Below are 18,568 nucleotides of genomic sequence, written 5' to 3'. Positions count from 1 at the left end.
TGGCTTGAGCCATCTGACTTTGCCATCCCATCCTCCCGGTGAGCATGTGAACTGTGAATTCTGCCCTCTAAGTGACATCGTAAGCCCTGAGGCATTTCCACTTGAGGTTTTTGTTCCCTATTCCTCTAGTGTCTTGAGTTATTTTAACATGAAAGCCTCAAGCTCACAAACCTGGCAGCTTTGTGAGTGAGAGAGAATTCCTTTTGAGGCATGAATTAGTCTTCTTCAAATGTTTTGACAAGCTGAGAGTGTGGTGCTTAGGGAAAGAATAGCTTCGCAGTGTTCGTGTGAACAGACACCTTGCTAAAACAACTTGAGCCCATGCATGAGGCTCAATCATTGAAATCACAAATCACTGCATGGTAATTCTGAGACCAAGCGTTTTGGCTTTCAGTATTCTCTTGGTTTTGACTCGCCAAATGCCCAGCACTAGATGCTGGCCTGAATTCACGTCTCTTAATCTCCCTAAAGGAAGCAGAGCCAGGACATCCCTTAGGATGAAGAAAGAACAGTGTGTGCCTGGTCTCAGCCCCCCTGCTTGAGTGCTCTCCTGTGAGGGTCACTGAGGCCAGCCCAGCACCCGCCAGAGCACACCTTGTTCCTTGAGACCATCATTTTCACCTCCTCCTCTCTGGGTACTCCCTGCAGTAGATGAGCAGACAGTCGGGCCTATGTTATTCTTGGTCAGTGAATACAACAAACAACAGCACGCAGGGCAACATTTGGCGAGGGAACAGTTATCATCGGTACCTGGAATCAGAAGGCAAGGAGCAGAGTGTACTCAGGCATTAGCACTCCACACAAAAATAATCCCTGGCTCTCAGCCTTGTTTGGGAAACGTGGCCAGAATTGGGGCAAGACCGATGCGGAAAACCGGGTCTCTCATTTCACCGTCTCCCAGCATTCTGTCAGCCACCCTCTTCATTTTACCGGGAAATTCGATGCTTCTGTATGCCAAGGAGGAACATGTCAGACCCACCGGTGACACGGGCCACTGGTGGGGAAGAGTGGCTTTGTCCTAGAGTCGGATAATGCCAGGCAAAGAAAAGAATTTGGTGGTGAACCACGCATAGGAAGAGAACAGGAGAGTTGTATCTATGATATGTGCCACACAGTATCAGCTTCCAGCTCTGGAGGAGACCAGAAGCCTCTGTTGGTGGTCCTGCTTGTTACTTTCCAGGAAGTTATCCATTCATCAGCCAACAGCTTTCCCAAAGACCTATGCCTGGTAGTGTCCTTGAAGGCAATAATGTCAAGGTCAAAGATTACATATGAAGGTGCGTCCAACTAAACCTGGGGTAGGATTCAACAGAAAAGGGAAGGTAAAAGACTAAATTATAAACAGGTACCACTGTCCTTTTCGTGGAGAGAGTTTTCAGTGGGCTCATGCTCTGTTGTATCCAGGGTTTGTGATCTTGACCTGGCATCTTATGGAGAGGATGCAACATAAATAGCCATTCAAGCTACTGTTCACCACCTGCTTAACTGAGATCCTATGTATGATAACTGCCACGTGCATTCTGTCAGGAGTGTACGTTCTGCTCACTTTTACAAACGTGCATCCATATACCCAGAAATCTTTGATTGGTAGAACAGGATTTATTTTTTATTTTTTTTGAGACGGAGTCTCGCTCTGTCACCCAGGCTGGAGTGCAGTGGCCGGGTCTCAGCTCACTGCAAGCTCTGCCTCCTGGGTTCACACCATTCTCCTGCCTCAGCCTCCCGAGTAGCTGGGACTACAGGCGCCCGCCACCACGCCCAGCTAGTTTTTTGTATTTTTTAGTAGAGACGGGGTTTCACCGTGTTAGCCAGGATGGTCTCGATCTCCTGACCTCGTGATCCGCCTGTCTCGGCCTCCCAAAGTGCTGGGATTACAGGCTTGAGCCCCCGCGCCCGACCTGTAGAACAGGATTTAGAAGTAGATCTCAAAGCTTTACCTGGTTGTGCTGACAGCTTTCTGCCACCACAGGTTGCCCCTCTTCAACAATGATCATATGGAGCCTCTTGGTTTGCAAATAATAGAGAATCAAACACTAGAAACCCTGAACAAGCTTAAGCAAAAAGGAACACTTATTATAAACAAACCGGGGTGTCTCATCAAACCGAACGACAGAAATGTGTTTGCGACTTGGATGGAAATAAGCTGCAGTTGGGGATTTGAACACTTTCAGGCCACTTTCTTGGCTGTCTTCTATGCTCCGTCTTCTCCCGCAATATAGGCTGCCTTTGTTTCTCAATTCACATGGATGAAAATGGCCACCTCCGACTGCTATTGAATTTTCTCTTTCAGCCCCATTTCCAAAATTCCTAGGGAGCAGCTCAGTCTGGCTGGGGGGATGCCCATCCTCAGAACAAAAACTGGGACTAGGAAGAGAGACAAAAACTGTGTGGATGGCAGAGGAGAAAAGCATTTCCTATTAAACGCAGTGGAAAACCATTTCAGACGAGAATGAAAGAGACTCTGGCTTCCCCTCCTTTCTTTCTTTTGTCACTGCCACCAACAACTTTACCGTCAGTACCTGTCTCTCCCTGTCTTCCTCTGTCAGTTTCTCTCTCTCTCTCTCCCCCTCTCTCTCCCCCACCCCGCCCTGCTCCTTCTCTCTCTCTCTCTCATTCTTTCTCTCTTATCAGGCCTGTCAAGTCTTTTGGGAATGAAAATTACTCACACATACACAGACACACACACATACACACACAAGCTGTTGTTAGGTAGAACTGGAAGGAGGCAAATTAAATGCGATGGGCCTGACGACTCCATTTATTTATTTGTTTAAGTTTTCTGAGAGAAAAGGCCAGAAAAGCCTTCCCTAATTCCCAAACTACGCGAAGCTCCTGGCGTGACACTCCCCAAATTGTAATTATTTAACATCTTTCTACCTCCCTAGGCTGTAATCTCTCCATAGGCAAAACTTGTGACAGTTTTATTCATAGCTGGATCCCTCATGTCTAAGAGAGTGTTTGGACATACAGTACGTGATCAGTAAATATTGAATGAATGAAACGAATGAATGGAGAAATGAATGACATTAGCATGTTCACCTTACTGGCAAATTCCCAGATGAAGACATTACTTCAAAGGCTCCTGGCAGCCCTACCAATTTGGCTACCAATAATCATAGTAATAGTGCTTTTGGTTTTTTTCAAAAGTCTGATCAAAGAGTGTGTCATATAAGTGAGTTTAATTCGCATCTCTCTCTTTCTCTCATCCTCTCTCTCTCTCTCTCACCATTTTTCATTAATTTATTATTAAGACATAGCAATTCTTTTTTCCCACTTGTTTCTCAAAGTTGCCTCTTTGTTTTATTCCCAAGTGGACTTTCTTGCCTTATCCATGGATCATAATGAGAGTCTCTAAACCAACCCTGTCTCTTCCCATCATCCTCGCATCAGATGAGTCCTCCTAAAATGTCAGCCTTACTGAATTACTCTGCTGCTCAAAAAAAAATGCCAGTGTAGCCCGCTTTCTACAGGATAAAGTACGAAGTAGCATCCATGGCTCTCTGTTTCTGAATTCCTAACTCCTGTTACAGTGTTATCTCTTAGCACTCCCGAATAGAAACATTTTCCTTGAATCAGGCAATGTCTAGAGGAACACTACATATTTTATGGAGCCCTGTGCAAAATGACAGTGCAGGATCCCTTGTTCGAAAATGATTAAGAATTTCACAACGGTGACCGAGCGCGGTGGCTCACGCCTGTAATCCCAGCACTTTGGGAGGCCGAGGTGGGTGGAGGACGAGGTCAGGAATTCAAGACCAGCCTGGCCAACATAGTGAAACCCCGTCTCTACTAAAACATACAAAAATTATCCGGGCATGGTGGCACGTGCCGGTAGTCCCAGCTACTCGGGAGGCTGAGGCAGGAGAATCGCTTGAACTGGGGAGGTGGAGGTTGCAGTGAGCCTAGATGGCACCACTTCACTCCAGCTAGGGAAACAGAGTGAGAATTCATCTCAAAAAAAAAAAAGAATTTCACAATGGTGATAGCACCTCATCAAACCAAACACAAGGTCCTTCTAAAAATAGGACTCAGTCACAGCACAAGTTATATGCTTATGAAGCCAGCCCCGGGTAGGAAGTGCCATGTTTATTTCAGATTTAAGATTGTATTCATTTTGGGCCAGGCATAGTGGCTCATGCCTGTAATCCCGGCACTTTGGGAGGCCGTCAGGTGGATAACTTGAGGTCAGGAGTTCGAGACTAGCCTGGCCAACATGGTGAAACCCCATCTCTACTAAAAATAGAAAAAAATATTAGCCAGACATGGTAGCACATGCCTGTAATCCCAGCTACTTGGGAGGCCAAGGCACAAGAAATGCTTAAACCCAAGAGACAGAGGTTGGCAGTGAGCCAGGATCACACTACTGCACTCCAGTCTGGGTGACAGAGTAAGACCCTGTCTCAACAACAAAAAAAAAAAGCAGGGGGTCTGGGCGCGGTGGTTCACGCCTGTAATCCCAGCAATCTGGGAGGCCGAGGTCGGTGGATCACTTGAGGTCAGGAGTTCAAGACCAGCCTGGGCAACAGGGTGAAACCCGGTCTGTACTAAAAATACAAAAGATTAGCCAGGTGTGGTGGTGCATGCCTGTAATACCAGCTACTCAGGAGGCTGAGGCAGGAGAATCACTTGAACCCAGGAGGCGGAGGTTGCGGTGAGCCGAGATCATGCCACTGCACGCCATCCTGGGAGACAGATTGAGACTGGCTTAAAAAAAAAAAAAGTTTTATTTATTTTATTTTGTTGGTGAAGAATACCCTTTTTGCATCTTACCCATAAATTTCTCACTTGAAGAGTTAAAGGTTCAGTTCTTCTGCCCTTGGTAGCCTTCTACATATATGGATTATTTAAGAACATGTTGCCTAACACTTGGTTTAGTTAACTCAAGCGTGTGTATCTTTTTCTTCATCAGAGTATTTATGACTTAAATAGCTTTGTATAATTCCTGGTGCTTAGAGGTACCTCAACAGATAGCAAGGAATTATTCAATACTATTTGAGAACTTGAATTGGAAGATACACACACGAATGCATGAGCACCAGGCTGGCCTTACCTTACCCAAAGCCTTCTGGAGTCACCACAGAAGTAATAGCTGTTCTAGTTGACATTTCCCTCTCAAGCATCACTTTGAGACCCTGCATTTCACCTTAACCTCTTAGACCCCGTGGTGAGATCTGCTTTACAATCTTGCAGCCTTTTCCTGTCCTTTGAACATAACACTAAGAACTATTACAAGACATACTGTAATCTCATGGGAAAAACTTGAGATTAAGAGGAATCTCAGAACCGTGAATTTGGAGACTTACAAAAACAGACCTTGGTCAAAAATGAAGCCAAATGTCATGAAATGTTAGCCCTCCAAGGAGCCTTTGACATCATCAACTCATCTCTTTTGCTTTACAGAGGAGGAAACTGAAGCTGCAGAGGTGTCTCGGCCAAGGTCATATGGCTATTTAGTGGGTGGATCAAGGGCTCTTCTCCCAAGTTCTTGTGTGACTTGCAAGACAGCCTGCCGATATATCAGGGCAGATAGAACTTTGGGTCAACTTCTAGTCAACGCTTGTAGGTATTTCACCTCTGTGCAAGGCAGAAATTGAATGTAGGCCCAGTTTTCTTTTTAAGACACTTTAATTTTTCACAAAATTCTGGAATTTGGCATCTAACTGTACAACACTCAAGTTATAAAGAAGGTTTCCATTTAGACACAGGGCTTATCGTATCTGCAGAACATGGACACAGTCTAGAGGCATGGGAGTACAAGCAGCATCATGGATCTGATGAAATGATAGCTCTTGTAGTTGCCAAGGGCACTGGTTGCTAGGCAGGGTACAGAAGAGTCTAACAGTAGCCAAGAGTCCATTGTAAGAAAAGGTGCTGCAGAAGTGGCAAAAGCCCACCACCATCTGCTGATGGAAAAGGAAGGCTTCCCTCTCTGCTGTTGCCAAGGGAGCTGGCTCTCTCCTGGATTTGAGAGCTTTCCAGTGCTCTGGAGCCTTCAGTATCCTGCAAGGAAGCTTCGAAGGACCCAGATGGGTTGGGAGAAACAGCCATGTTGGTGTAATGGCACTGTAATCTACACCCGCTCTTTGCTCCTGAATAAAATCGTTCATCTATTCCCAAGTAATATCTCATAGGAGGTTTGAGATTTTTAGAACCAAATCGTAAAAATAACATACTGAAGTTGGAAGGCGTTTAGGGGACCATGCAAACCAATGATTTGAAAACTCTGCTTCATAGAGTTTTAACATTTTGGGAGAGGTTTTGCTTTTGTTGTTCACCTCCATGCTATTTTTTTTTCTTTCCATGTAAGATTTTTAGTTAAAAAACACTCCACTTTCGGTAATATGTTTTTAAAAATTTGAAACCACCTAATTCTAACTAAGTCCTTCCCTTCGTGAGTAAAGAGTCTGGAGCCCAGACAGATGAATTTCTTGCATTATTATTATTTTGATGTGTTGCTAGAAAAAGACACGTGGGTTTACTCAGTAAATTCTGGGGGCTTATTTTCACCTTCCCACATAGTCAAGGCAGAGCCATTCCTAGAGGGACTAGAATTCGTGGAACATTTAGAAGAAATAGAGGAAGATGACTTTGTGGGTGAGGGATGTATGGCTGGAACAGTGAGTCCTCATCTTTTAATTTTTTTATTGGTCACGCTTTTGAAATAAATGTTTATTTTTTCTTTCCCCAAAGGATAACTTATTAAGTATACAATAAACAGAAACCATTTTACCATTTCGTTAAAAGTTTAAATATAAATTAACTTATGTTCAAAAAAAATATCTGGTCAAACCATGTATTCTGTGTTCTTTTAGAAAACACAACCATTCTTTGGGGCTGAAGAGGTCGCGGCAAGTAGGGGGCAAAAGTAGGTCAAGCAAGGCTAGGGGGAATTTACTTAAGATAAATGGAGTAGTTGGGTAGGCAAAAACCAAATAGGCAGTGGAGAGGGGGTAGAAAGAAAATCAATCACATTTGAATAATACGATGGTGTTAAGGAAGCAGTGTATCCATGGCAACATGGGAGAAGAAATGGGTAAGGATGATGCTCTTAGCAAGGATGATTTCTTTGGGTGGATGAAACAGAAGGTTAACGCACAGATTCCAGTAACTTCTCTGTGATTCTTTGGATAATAAAACTTCATGGGCCCATATTGTATACTGAATGGAAAATGGACAAGAACTAACGATTCCCAAAGAGTTGAGATGCACTAAGATACCTAGTGTTATTGGTTTGGGACAACAGTGTTGCTGAAAGCATTGGAAAGTCTCCTACACCCAATGGAGGATAAGGCAGCTGTTCTCCACCTTGAATGTCAACAGGAGGCTTCTGGGTTTCAGTTGACCCCCCAGCTTTGTCAGTACAACCTGAACTGAAGCATGGATGTGCAATTACCCTGCTTATTAGAGCAGAACAGATCACTTATAGGAATGATCCTGGGCCCCGCTTTGCTGCTTCCAAATTATCTAAACAGTTGAGCAGATAGCCAGATTCATTCTGAAACTCTTACAGCAAATCATTTATGTTAAAAAATGTTTAGTTTCTTCCTTCCTTTCCTTCCTTCCATCTCATTCCTTCCTTCCATCTTCTTCCTTCCTTCCTTCCATCTTCTTCTTTCCTTCCTTCCATCTTCTTCTTTCCTTCCTTCCACCTCCTTCCTTCCATCTCCTTCCTTCCTCCCATCTCCTCCCTTCCTCCCATCTCCTTCCTTCCATCTCCTTCCTTCTTTCCATCTCCTTCCTTCTTTCTATCTCCTTCCTTCCTTCCTTCTCTCCTCCCTTCCTTATTTTCTTCCATCTGCTTCCTTTCTTTCTCTCCTTCAGTCCTTCGCTGCCTCCCTCCCCCCCTCTTTCTGTCTTTCCTTCTTTCCTTCCTTCCTTTCTTTCCCTCCCTTCCTTCCTTCCTTCCTTCCTTCCTTCCTTCCTTCCTTCCTTCCAGATCATTTCCGTCTTGGGCCCTGGGTGGCAATCCATGATGTGGGCAAAAGTATTGCCTTACAAATCAGAGTTCTGCTAGGACACTTGGCCTATTTCTTGTTTCCCTTCTGGAGCAAGGCCTAGTGTATCCCTGGTTTAACACATCTTTCATTTTCTATTAAATACATGTGAATTAATTAGTTGTTGTCAGTGGAATAGATATTCACACCCATGTACACACACACATGCATACCTTGTTCTTAAAATTACAGAATAAACTTGGTTTTCCTATTCCCATTATCTTTTTTTATTTCTTCTTCCTTCTACCCTTTCCCTTATCCTTGCTTTGTCTTCTTTTGTCTGCTCCTTTCTTCGCTAAAATCCTCAGTACATTTAGAATTGACTCACACTCAGATTTAATCAGATGAAATTTTCCTACCTGCTGCACATGAACACTTACAGGAATACATAGCACTACTATCAGAATCTCATATATTACTTCTATTGCTGGTATAGGTATAATTTTTGGTCTCTTGAAATCTTGTAACTTCTTGGAAATAATCCTGAAGCCTTGATTTTGGAACTTAGACTCCCACACCGTATAAAGTATATATTTTGTCAGATATAAACCTAGTCTGACACCAAACAAAACAAAATATTTAGGTCAGGATATAAAGAAAAAGTAGAGACAGATTTGATGTTATATAAGCATATATTATATGACAAACAATATATCTAAAATCCATTGGATATAGAAGTGAATGATATTAGAACAACTAATTAACAAGTTGAGGCCAGGCACAGTGGGTCACACCTGTGATCCCAGCACTTTGGGAGTTCGAGGCAGGAGGATCACTTGAGGTCAGGAGGTCAAGACCAGCCTGGCCAAGATGGTGAAACCCCATCTCTACTAAAATACAGAAATTAGCCAGGCATGGTGGCAGGCAACTGTAATCCCAGCTACTCAGGAGGCTGAGGCAGGAGAATCGCTTGAACCCGGGAGGCAAATGTTGCAGTGGGCCGAGATCACACCACTGCACTCCAGCCTGAGCAAGACTCAGTCTCAAAAAAAAAATTTTGAAAAAATAATTAGAGCCTTTTGTAACACTATACACTAAAATTAATTCCAGATGCACTGGAAAGTTAAATGCAAATGTAAAAACCAAAATATAAATATGTAAGAACATTTCAGTGATACATAATCTGGAGATGGAGAAGGTCTAAGTATACATCAAAGATAGAACTCATAAAAGAATATTCTAAGGGATTGCATGTAGAGATGTTAAATGCCAAAAATAATCACAAGATTGAAAGGCAAACTAAAAAAAAACCAGTGGAAATTTACAACATCGATGACTGACTATGTTTAATGTACTTCAGATATAAATAGATATCCCAAGTCTATAAGGAAAAAAAAATCCCAGTGGAAAATCTGTCAAAGAATGTTATCAGACAGTTTGCAAAAGAAAAGATACTAATAGTAAAAAAATCTAAGAAAACATGTTTGACCCATTAAAAAGCATGATGAGATACCATTGTTACTTATCAGATTAGCAAAGCTTTTTTCTTCTTCTTCAGTAGCATCAACCACTGTTAACAAGGTTGTAGTGAAGTTAAGGCACTCCCATAGTCCTGGTAAGAGTACAAAATGACTCATCTTTACTGAAGGAACGAAAATTAAGTTTACAGTCAAAAGGGATTAACTGGATATTGAAGCATAATGAAATACTATGTGGCCATAAAAAATGAGAGTTCATGTATACATAACCACACAAAAAGTAAAAACATATTGAAAAAAATGGAAAAGCAAGGCACAAAATAGTATAAAAACATGGTCTCACTTTTGCATGTAGCGTATTTGCTTCTTTCTATTTCTCAACCGTACTTTTTTCTCAGAATTTCCTGGAATGTTTGTGAAAATGTATTCCCAGTCTACCCCAGACGTACTAGGCAATAGTCTCCAGGAAGGGGACCAGGGGAATTTGTGGTTATCAAGTCTCCCCAGGTGGTTCTTATATCAGGTAAATTGGGGAAATCCTGATCAAATCTAATGTAAACTCTTTCTTCAATTAATATTGAGACTGAGCGCCAGCAAGGCTCTGGCAGCTGTCAAAAGCAATAGCTATTTAGCTGCGGAATGGGATCTAGAATCACGTGTGTCCAATCCCAGATGAGCAATCCCTTTTTAAAGCCCCAAGCATATTCACTAATATTCTTAAATTTAACTCCCAACAACTTCCTAATCCCTTTGTAGACAGGTGGCAGGAGTTCTTAGCTCTATTGTTGCACATTCGGTAATGACCTTTCTTTGTTGATAGTAAATGGAAAGTTTTCCATTTTCACCGTTCCCTAGCAATGTGACATTTTCAAACAGTAGCTCAAAACTCTTTAAATAGAAAAGATCCATTTCTACTCTATCGTGACTCAGTAACAGCCACAGGATTCTTCTCAAACTTTCCTAAAAATGTCATCTTTGGGCTGGACTCAAGAGGAACATTTCAGCCAAGGAGACACATTTTCCACTCTGTCAAGAATGAGCGAGCATGGGGTTGGAACATAAAGTGTTTTGCAATCCTCAGAAAAGCAATACTTCTCACCAAAACCATGGCAACGACTCCACGTGATGCCATCAGAGTCTGGGATCATTCAGGAGCCTCATTCTAATTGGAGACTTGGTCGGGGCCATCACCTGTGTTGGTCAGAACAGTCACCTAGCTGCCTGTTGGCTTCAGAAAGAAAACGGTACCCTACCTGACTGTTGCCATGGAGACACTATGGGCAGTGATTCTGAGCTTAGCATCCCTTATGTTGAGTTACTAGGGGGCAGATAGCATGAAACGTGCCTCATGTTCTAATGGCTTCTGATTCTTCATTGAAAAAGATATGCCCTTCACCGTTGCACCAAATGGAGGAAATACATTAAAACACAAGGTATAACATGACTAAAGTTACTGTTTTCTCATCCAAATATTAATAGTTCCATTTGGAACTTACACTCATGAGATAAAAGTTTAGAGTCCAAAATCATGGTTGGAAATTTGCCTGCCTAAGTTTATAACTTCCTGGCCTTGGATGAGCTTTTATATCTTAGGAGCTATGACCGGGGTTAATAATACACACTCCTCAAGGATTATTGGGAGATTTCAATAGATGATTTACGTAAAACACTTCTGTCCCCAAGACTGGCACTTTCCAATTCTGTTAGTAATAAGTCCCCTTCAACTTTCTTACTAGAAATTATCAACACGAGAGGGACAGGGAAAAGGAATAAAAGAAAGGAATAGGAAAGAGCTGATCTGTAGTGAATTAATGACTAAACTTCTTCTATTCACCTCATTTTCTGCCTTTTCCATCTCACTCGATGTGATGTGTTACTCCTGTGCCGTCAGTTTTCCCTTCATGTACATGGCATAACTTCTTCTAAGGGACCATCACTCCTGGGCACAGCCAATGTTTAAGGCAGTAATGACTTTTTAAAACGCATACGCTTGCATTCCCATCGCTCCCTTTTCTTCTTTAGATTCGGTATCCAGAAAATAGGTGGGCTTTCTTGTGAAGCAGCCATTATCAGTACAAAGCATAAAGGTCTTTGATAACCTTGCAGAGTTTAGAAAGTGGTAAACTCATTAATGCTGTCCCAATAATCCTGAAATTGTTAACTATTGTTTGTTATTAATATTGAGATTACAGCTGTATACAGATGCTATATATACAGAAGGCTAGGGCTCTTGGACATTGAGGATTATGAAGCTTGGCAGACTCAAAGTTAAATCTATGTTTTCCATTCCCAATGTCCTTGCCCCATCCTGTTGCCTCTCTTTGGCATCAAGAAAGACCTGCCTACCACCAGCGGGCATGTGGCAGAGGTGACTGTCTAAGTTCTAAGCAAAATGTCACCATGTCCTTCAATCCTATTTCCCTCCTCTTCAACCTGAAACTCTAAGGAGACCTGTACAGCTGCACCTGGTTCTCCCTCTTCTGAGTGCCTCTGCTTTCTCTCCCAGACACGGGTAAGTGAACTCTACCAAGCTTCCTAACCCTCAACGTCCAAGAGCCCTGGCCCACCTATCTGTACATAGCAATAATCTCAATATTAACAACAAATAATAGTTAACAACTTCACAGGATTATTGGGAAGGTATTAGTGAGTTCATCACTTTCTAAACTCTACACTCTCTCTGGTCGCAGCCCCCGTGTTGTGCAGGATAGTTTAGCTCCCATTCTTGAGCTGGAACCCAGTCCCAGCCCCGAGATGCAAGCATGGAATCTGGTCCCGGTTCTCCACTATACTCAACCCACAAGTTTCTATGCATTTTTAAATAATTATTAAACAGTGGGCTGCTTCTCTGACTCAATAGGCTTCACACCTATTCTATGATTATAGAATACTAAGGAAACAAATTTTCCCATCTTTGGTAAGGTACGTGCTTAGGGTGGTGGTAGAACTTGCTACTTGTTCCTGAAGTTCATTTTGGAGAAAAATCACAGGGTGGAGCAGTCATGGAACATTTCTGTTTTTTAAAAATAAAAAATAGGCCAGGTGTGGTGGCTCATACCTGTAATCCCAGCACTTTGAGAGGCCGAGGTGGGCGGATCACCTGACGTCAGGAGTTCCAAACCAGCCTGGCCAACATGGTGAAACCCCGTCTCTACTAAAAATACAAAAATTAGCTGGGCATGATGGTGGGCGCCTGTAATCCCAGCTACTCAGGAGGCTGAGGCAGAAGATTCGCTTGAACCTGGTAGGCGGAGGTGGCAGTGAGCCAAGATTGTGCCACTGCACTCCAGCCTGGGAGTCGGAGAGAGACTCTGTCTCAAAATAAATAAATAAATAAAATAAGGTGCTCCCTACCTACCAGACATGAAAATATATGTCATTATATATCATTAGTCTAGAATAAAATAAATGGTGTAGGACTGGAACAGAATATTCAAATGAGGAAATCAGAATCCAAAGCCCAGACCTCTGAGTAAAGAGGCGACTTAAACACAAACATATGACTCCCAATTCTGATGACAATGGCCGAAAGAAAGCAAGAATAGAAAAAATACTGCTTTGATTCTGGAAGCCTAGAAAGACTGACGCCCAAATGTCAGAATCATAAGAGAGATTTCTGCTGTTGATAAAACATATTGGGATGATGTAGAAAAGACACCAAGAACTCACTTCCCACAACCTTCCAAAGATAAGAATGAGGTCCCTAAAAAGATGAATGAAGAGAAACCTCCATGAATACCTGTCACTTAGAGGTGGGTAGAACTGGGAGTGGAAAGAAGGCATGGGCCAAAAAGTCACCTTCTGTTCAAACAGTATTTTTAGCTATGATGGATCAATGGAGGTTTGCCAAGAGCTCTGGGACACGAATGGGTGCAGCAAGCTGAAAGCAGGGAAGGGAAGGGAGGCTCTGCTCAGCAAAGCACAAAAAGGCATCCAGGAAGGGGCCAAGCAAAAGCTGCAGGTGGCTGTGCTCAGAGAGCAAAGCAGCTTCACCAAGCATAAGGCCACTGGAGCAAGGTTTCTGTCTGAAGTGTCAGGACTCTCCTATCTGCAGTGGGAAGCAGCCACAGAGAGGGATGGGTTCGAGCTCAACCTCTCGTATCAAAGCTCAGCAGAACCTGGAGAAGAAGGCACCCCAGGAACAAATTCCACTGCTAAGATCATCCGGGACTTGGCTCTCTGCCCACTCCCTTTAGAGTTAGACCCTGACCGGGCAGCCAGGCCTCCAGCTTCAGAGGAGAGAAAGATTCCAGTAGCTTCCATGTGATTGAAGCAACAGGGCTAAGGGAAATGGGCAACCTGGTCATACTTTGTGGGCAGATCAGAACAACCTTTTAGGTGAGCTATTGTCATACGTACCAAACGCCTTGAAATTTGACATTTCCTGTGACCAAGTCATTCTACTTCTAGGAGTATTTCTTAATGTCATATCAAAGACGTGGCCAAAAATCCACTGGAAAGAATGTCATTGTGATTTTTAATGTTAAAACTTTAAAAAATCTAAACATTCAATAATAGTCAATGGTTCAATGACTTATGGAATAACCAAAAAAAAAAAAAGAAACAAAGAAAGAAAGGAAAGAAATACTCTACAGCTACTAAAATAGCATCATTTGATGGGTATTACATGGCATATGAATGTATCTTTGATATATTACTAATAAAAATCAGCTAATGAAGGAACCCTTATAATGTGATCCCACACAAACATATAGGAAAAGGGACCTAAACTTCATGAATGAAATATTAGCAAGAAGTATCCCTAGTTTAGAGATTATCTTAGTCTGTTCAGACTGCCATAACAAAATGCCATAAACTGGGTAATTTATAAGCCACAATAATTTATTTCTCACCGTTCCAGAGGCTGGAAAGTTAAAGTTACCGGCGGGTTTGGTGTCTGATGAGGGCCCCTTTCCTAGTTCATAGAAGTCCCTCTCTCACTGCCTCCTCCCATAGTGGAAGGGGCCAGACAGCTCTCTGGGGCCTCCTTTACAAGGGCACCAATCCCAAATATGAGGGCTCTGCTCGCATGACCTAGTGACCTCTCAAACTTCTTAACACCATCATCTTGAGGATTAAGGTTGCAACGTATAACTTTTGGAGAGACACAAACATTAAGATCAGAGCAGATGAGTATGTTTTCTCCTAGAAGCTTTTCTATATTTTGCAATGTTTCTGCATTAAGCCCATATTGTTTTTGCTTCTTATCCCTTTATTCCTTTGTGCTACATTCTAAGAGGACAGTTTAGTTCAACCTTCTAGTTCACAAATTCATTTTTAGTTGAGTTTATTTTGATGAATGAATTTTTACTTTGTGATTAGTGTTAATAGGAAAGATATTATTTTTTGAATTTTAATTTTTTAAATTGTAGTACAATATACATAAAATGTAACCTATTAACCATTTTAACTGTACAATTCAGTGGCATTACGTACACTCACACTGTTGTATAATCATCACTAAGATCTTGCAAAGCTGAAATTCTGTTTCCATTAAACTGTAACTCCCCATTCTCTCTTCTCCCAGCCCCTGGAACCCCCCTTTTATTTTCTGTCTCTACGAGATTGATTACTCTAGGTACCTTATATAAGTGGATTTATACAGTGTTTCTACTTTTGTAATTGGCTTATCTCACTCAGTATAATGTCTTCAAGTTTCATCCATGTCATAGCATGTCAGAATTTCCTTCCTTTTAAGGCTGAATAATATTCCTTTTTTGTTTTGTTTTGTTTTGTTTTTATGACGGAGTCTCGCCCTGTCACCAGGCTGGAGTGCAGTGGTGCAATCTCGGCTCACCACACTGCAACCTCCACCTCCCGGGTCCAAGCGATTCTCCTGCCTCAGCCTCCACAGTAGCTGGGACTACAGGTGCACGCCACCATGCCCACCTAATTTTTGTATTTTTTTTTTAGTAGAGACAGGGTTTCACCATGTTGGCCAGGATGCTCTCGATCTCTTGACCTCGCGATCTGCCCGCCTCAGCCTCCCAAAGTGCTGGGATTACAAGTGTGAGCCACCGCACCCGGCCCCATTTTCTAAATACACCACGTTGTGTTTATCCTTCGTCCATTGATGGATGCTTGTGTCACTTCCCCTTTTGGCTATTAAGAATAATGCTGCTATGAGGGTAGACGTACAAGTATCTCTTCATGTGTCTGCCTTCGATTCTTTTGAGTATATACCCACAGGCGGAATTGACGGATCATACAGCAATACTGTGTTTAATATTTTGAGGAGCTGCCATACTCTTTTCCACAGTAGTTGCCCATTTTGCATTCCCATCAACAGCGCACAAGGGTTTTTATCTCTCCATATCCATGTCAACACTTTTCTGTTTTACGGACGGTAGCCATCCCTATGGGTGTGAAGTGATTCATGTATTATTTTTCTGTTGATGAATTCTCTTGCCTGTTTCTGAGAAAGGCCTGTTCCCTTTGTTCATATTGTTCCCTTAAGGTCATGCTCTTTCCTTTGGTTAAGTTTGGAGTCTGTGTTAGCCAGGATGGTCTCGATCTCCTGACCTTGTGATCTGCCCGCCTTGGCCTCCCAAAGTGCTGGGATTGCAGGCGTGAGCCACCGCGCCCAGCCTAGGTATACATTTTTAAAACTGTCATTTCTGTTATTTATAGGAATCAGGCGTTTGCTGAGTTTGCCATCTTGAAACAGAAAATATTTGGTATTTTTGCTACTAAAAAAAATAGAATAGGAAGTATAAATTACTACAAATTAGCACCTAGAACAAGATTGTGGCTTATGTTAGAATGTAAGTAAATGAAGAAGTTGACATTATACATCAGTAAGCAAAGGAAATGTTTTAATAAGTGGCAGTTATATATAGTTTCCCAACTATTTGGAATAAATTAGAGTTACAGCCTAGCCTCAAACCATATACCAAATTCCATGTGCAGAGATATCATAATCAAAGGCAAAGAACGTGAACACATACGTTAGGCTCAAGAGGGGCAGGATGAACTGGAAAAGAGAGTTTGTGTGGGGAATAATGCGCATATAGGAAAAGACCTCAAAGGCTAGAATAAGGAGTCACTGCAAGATGATATACCAAGTAATCTTATAAAAAAGGAGTTTGGGGAAATTGATCTGGTAATGCTGTGTAATGTGTATTGCGAGGAGAGCCCACTAATAAAAATAAGAAAAGAAAGACGTGAGATGGTTTAGTCCAGATCTGAACTGACGATTCTTAACTTTTGTAAGTCTCAGAGACTTCCGCAAATCTGATAAAAGTCATAAGCCAGTCCATAAAAATACGCATTTACACACATGCAAGCAACATTTTTGCATACAGAGTCAGAGATTTAACAGGGTCCCTAAAGACCAAGTTCTTGAGGTGGGAGGGAGAGGAATTTATTTTGTATTCAGGGAAAATTGAGTTTATCTCCCCAGCTAGCATGTTACGGTCGTGAGGATAGTAACTGTCCTATTCACCACTGTATGCCAACAGCAAGCAATGCTTTCGCTTAGTAGGCAGTCTAATATGTCATGAATGATTGAATGAATGTAATGAATTAATGCCTTCAATCTTGAGAACTGAAAAATCCGCAATTAAACAAAAAAAAAGAAGTATGCGAATGGGTGATGTCAAGTAGTCCAGTGATTTCTCCATATCGAAGCAAAGAAATTTTGTCTCCTACCAGACCCTCTTTTAGTGTCATTCTTTCACTATTTGTAATGGAATTTTTCTCTCTGTTTTCTTATCTCCCATCTCCTCTGATAATTTTTTTTTTTTTTTTTTGGAAACAGGGTCTCGCTTGTTACCCAGGCTGGAGTGCAGTGGCTCAATCTCGGCTCATTGCAACCTCCGCCTCCCAGGTTCAAGCGATTCTCATGCCTCAGCCTCCCGAGTGGCTGGGATTACAGATGTGCGCCACCATGCCCAGCTAAGTTTTGTATTTTTAGTAGAGATGGGATTTTGCCATGTTAGCCAGGCCCCTCTTGAGCTCTGACCTCAGGTGATCCCCCCGGCCTCTCAAAGTGCTGGGATTACAGGCATGAGCCACCATGCCTAGCCTCCTTTGATAATATCTCTCTCTTCCTTTAGAAATTCTGCTAAAAGGTTTTGTGGCCACTTGCTTAAAGATGATGCCCAAAATCAGTGTTCCAGTCCTGACCTCTCAGCCTTTCTCCGGCCCTATATCTTAATTGTTTATCAGGCACCTTGTTTCTTATTTACCAGGACGCCAAAAATTCAGATTGTCTAAAACTAAGCTCATCATTTTTTCAGAGTTCTCTGTCAACTTTATTATAGCATAACTCTAACACATGTTTTCAGAACCCTAAATCTTTAAGCTTTAAATTAAAGGAGCTTAAATTTGGAAGCCGTGGCTTTCTTTGGGAATCTAATGTGTACTATGGACCCATACCCAAGAAAAAAAATACATATATGCAGATATAGTTGCATACATTAAGTAGCTGTATTTCTTGCAACATATCCAAAGATCCCACACTAACAACCCCTTGAAAGATAGTAATATGTATTTGTTTCTTTCTTTTTCTTTTTTTTTGTTTTTTGAGATGGAGTCTTGCTCTTGTCACCCGGGCTGGAGTGCAATGGCACAATCTCAGCTCACTGCAACTTCTGCCTCCCAGGTTCAAGCAATTCTCCTGCCGCAGCCTCCCGACTAGGTGGGACTACAGGCACATGCCACCACACTCTGCTAATTTTTTGTATTTTTAGTAGAGACGGGATTTCACCATGTTGGCCAGGCTGGTCTTGGACTCCTGACCTCGTGATCCGCCCACCTCGGCCTCCCAAAGTGCTGGGATTATAAATGTGAGCCACCGCACCCAGCCAGTAAGCATATAATTCTATCCTCCTTCACGTCACCAAAATCTCCTAATTCTTTTTGTTCAAAGTGTTTTTAATATTTTCCCCTTTTGTTTCCATTTCCACTGCCTTTGTCCAGTTCAATCTAAGTCAGAATGACTTAATAGCTAGAGAACTGGAAGAGTCTTCTAACTGGCTAACTCTAACAATGGGAGATCTTTATAAACTTTTGTCTTCATTTGATTAAGATCTATGATATTGAAAGACAAAGTAATTGAGAATTCTTATTTATAATGGTTATAATGTATACAATGTGTTGTTTAATGGAAAACTTGGAAAACAACTTGTTCCTATCACATTTGGATAAAAATTC

At 42.0% G+C, this 18,568-nt stretch overlaps 1 protein-coding gene across 4 annotated transcripts in view; it reads left to right on the top strand.

Moving 5' to 3' along the window:
• The window catches only part of MYOCD (myocardin), a 221,284-nt gene that overhangs the window by 134,087 nt on the left and 68,629 nt on the right, over nucleotides 1–18,568 (top strand). The window lies entirely within an intron of this gene.

The sequence above is a fragment of the Macaca thibetana genome, chromosome 16 (assembly GCF_024542745.1).
Source record: "Macaca thibetana thibetana isolate TM-01 chromosome 16, ASM2454274v1, whole genome shotgun sequence".
NCBI lineage: Eukaryota > Metazoa > Chordata > Mammalia > Primates > Cercopithecidae > Macaca > Macaca thibetana.
The sequence above is the reverse complement of the archived record's forward strand: the minus strand, read 5'-3'. Positions and strand labels throughout refer to the sequence as shown.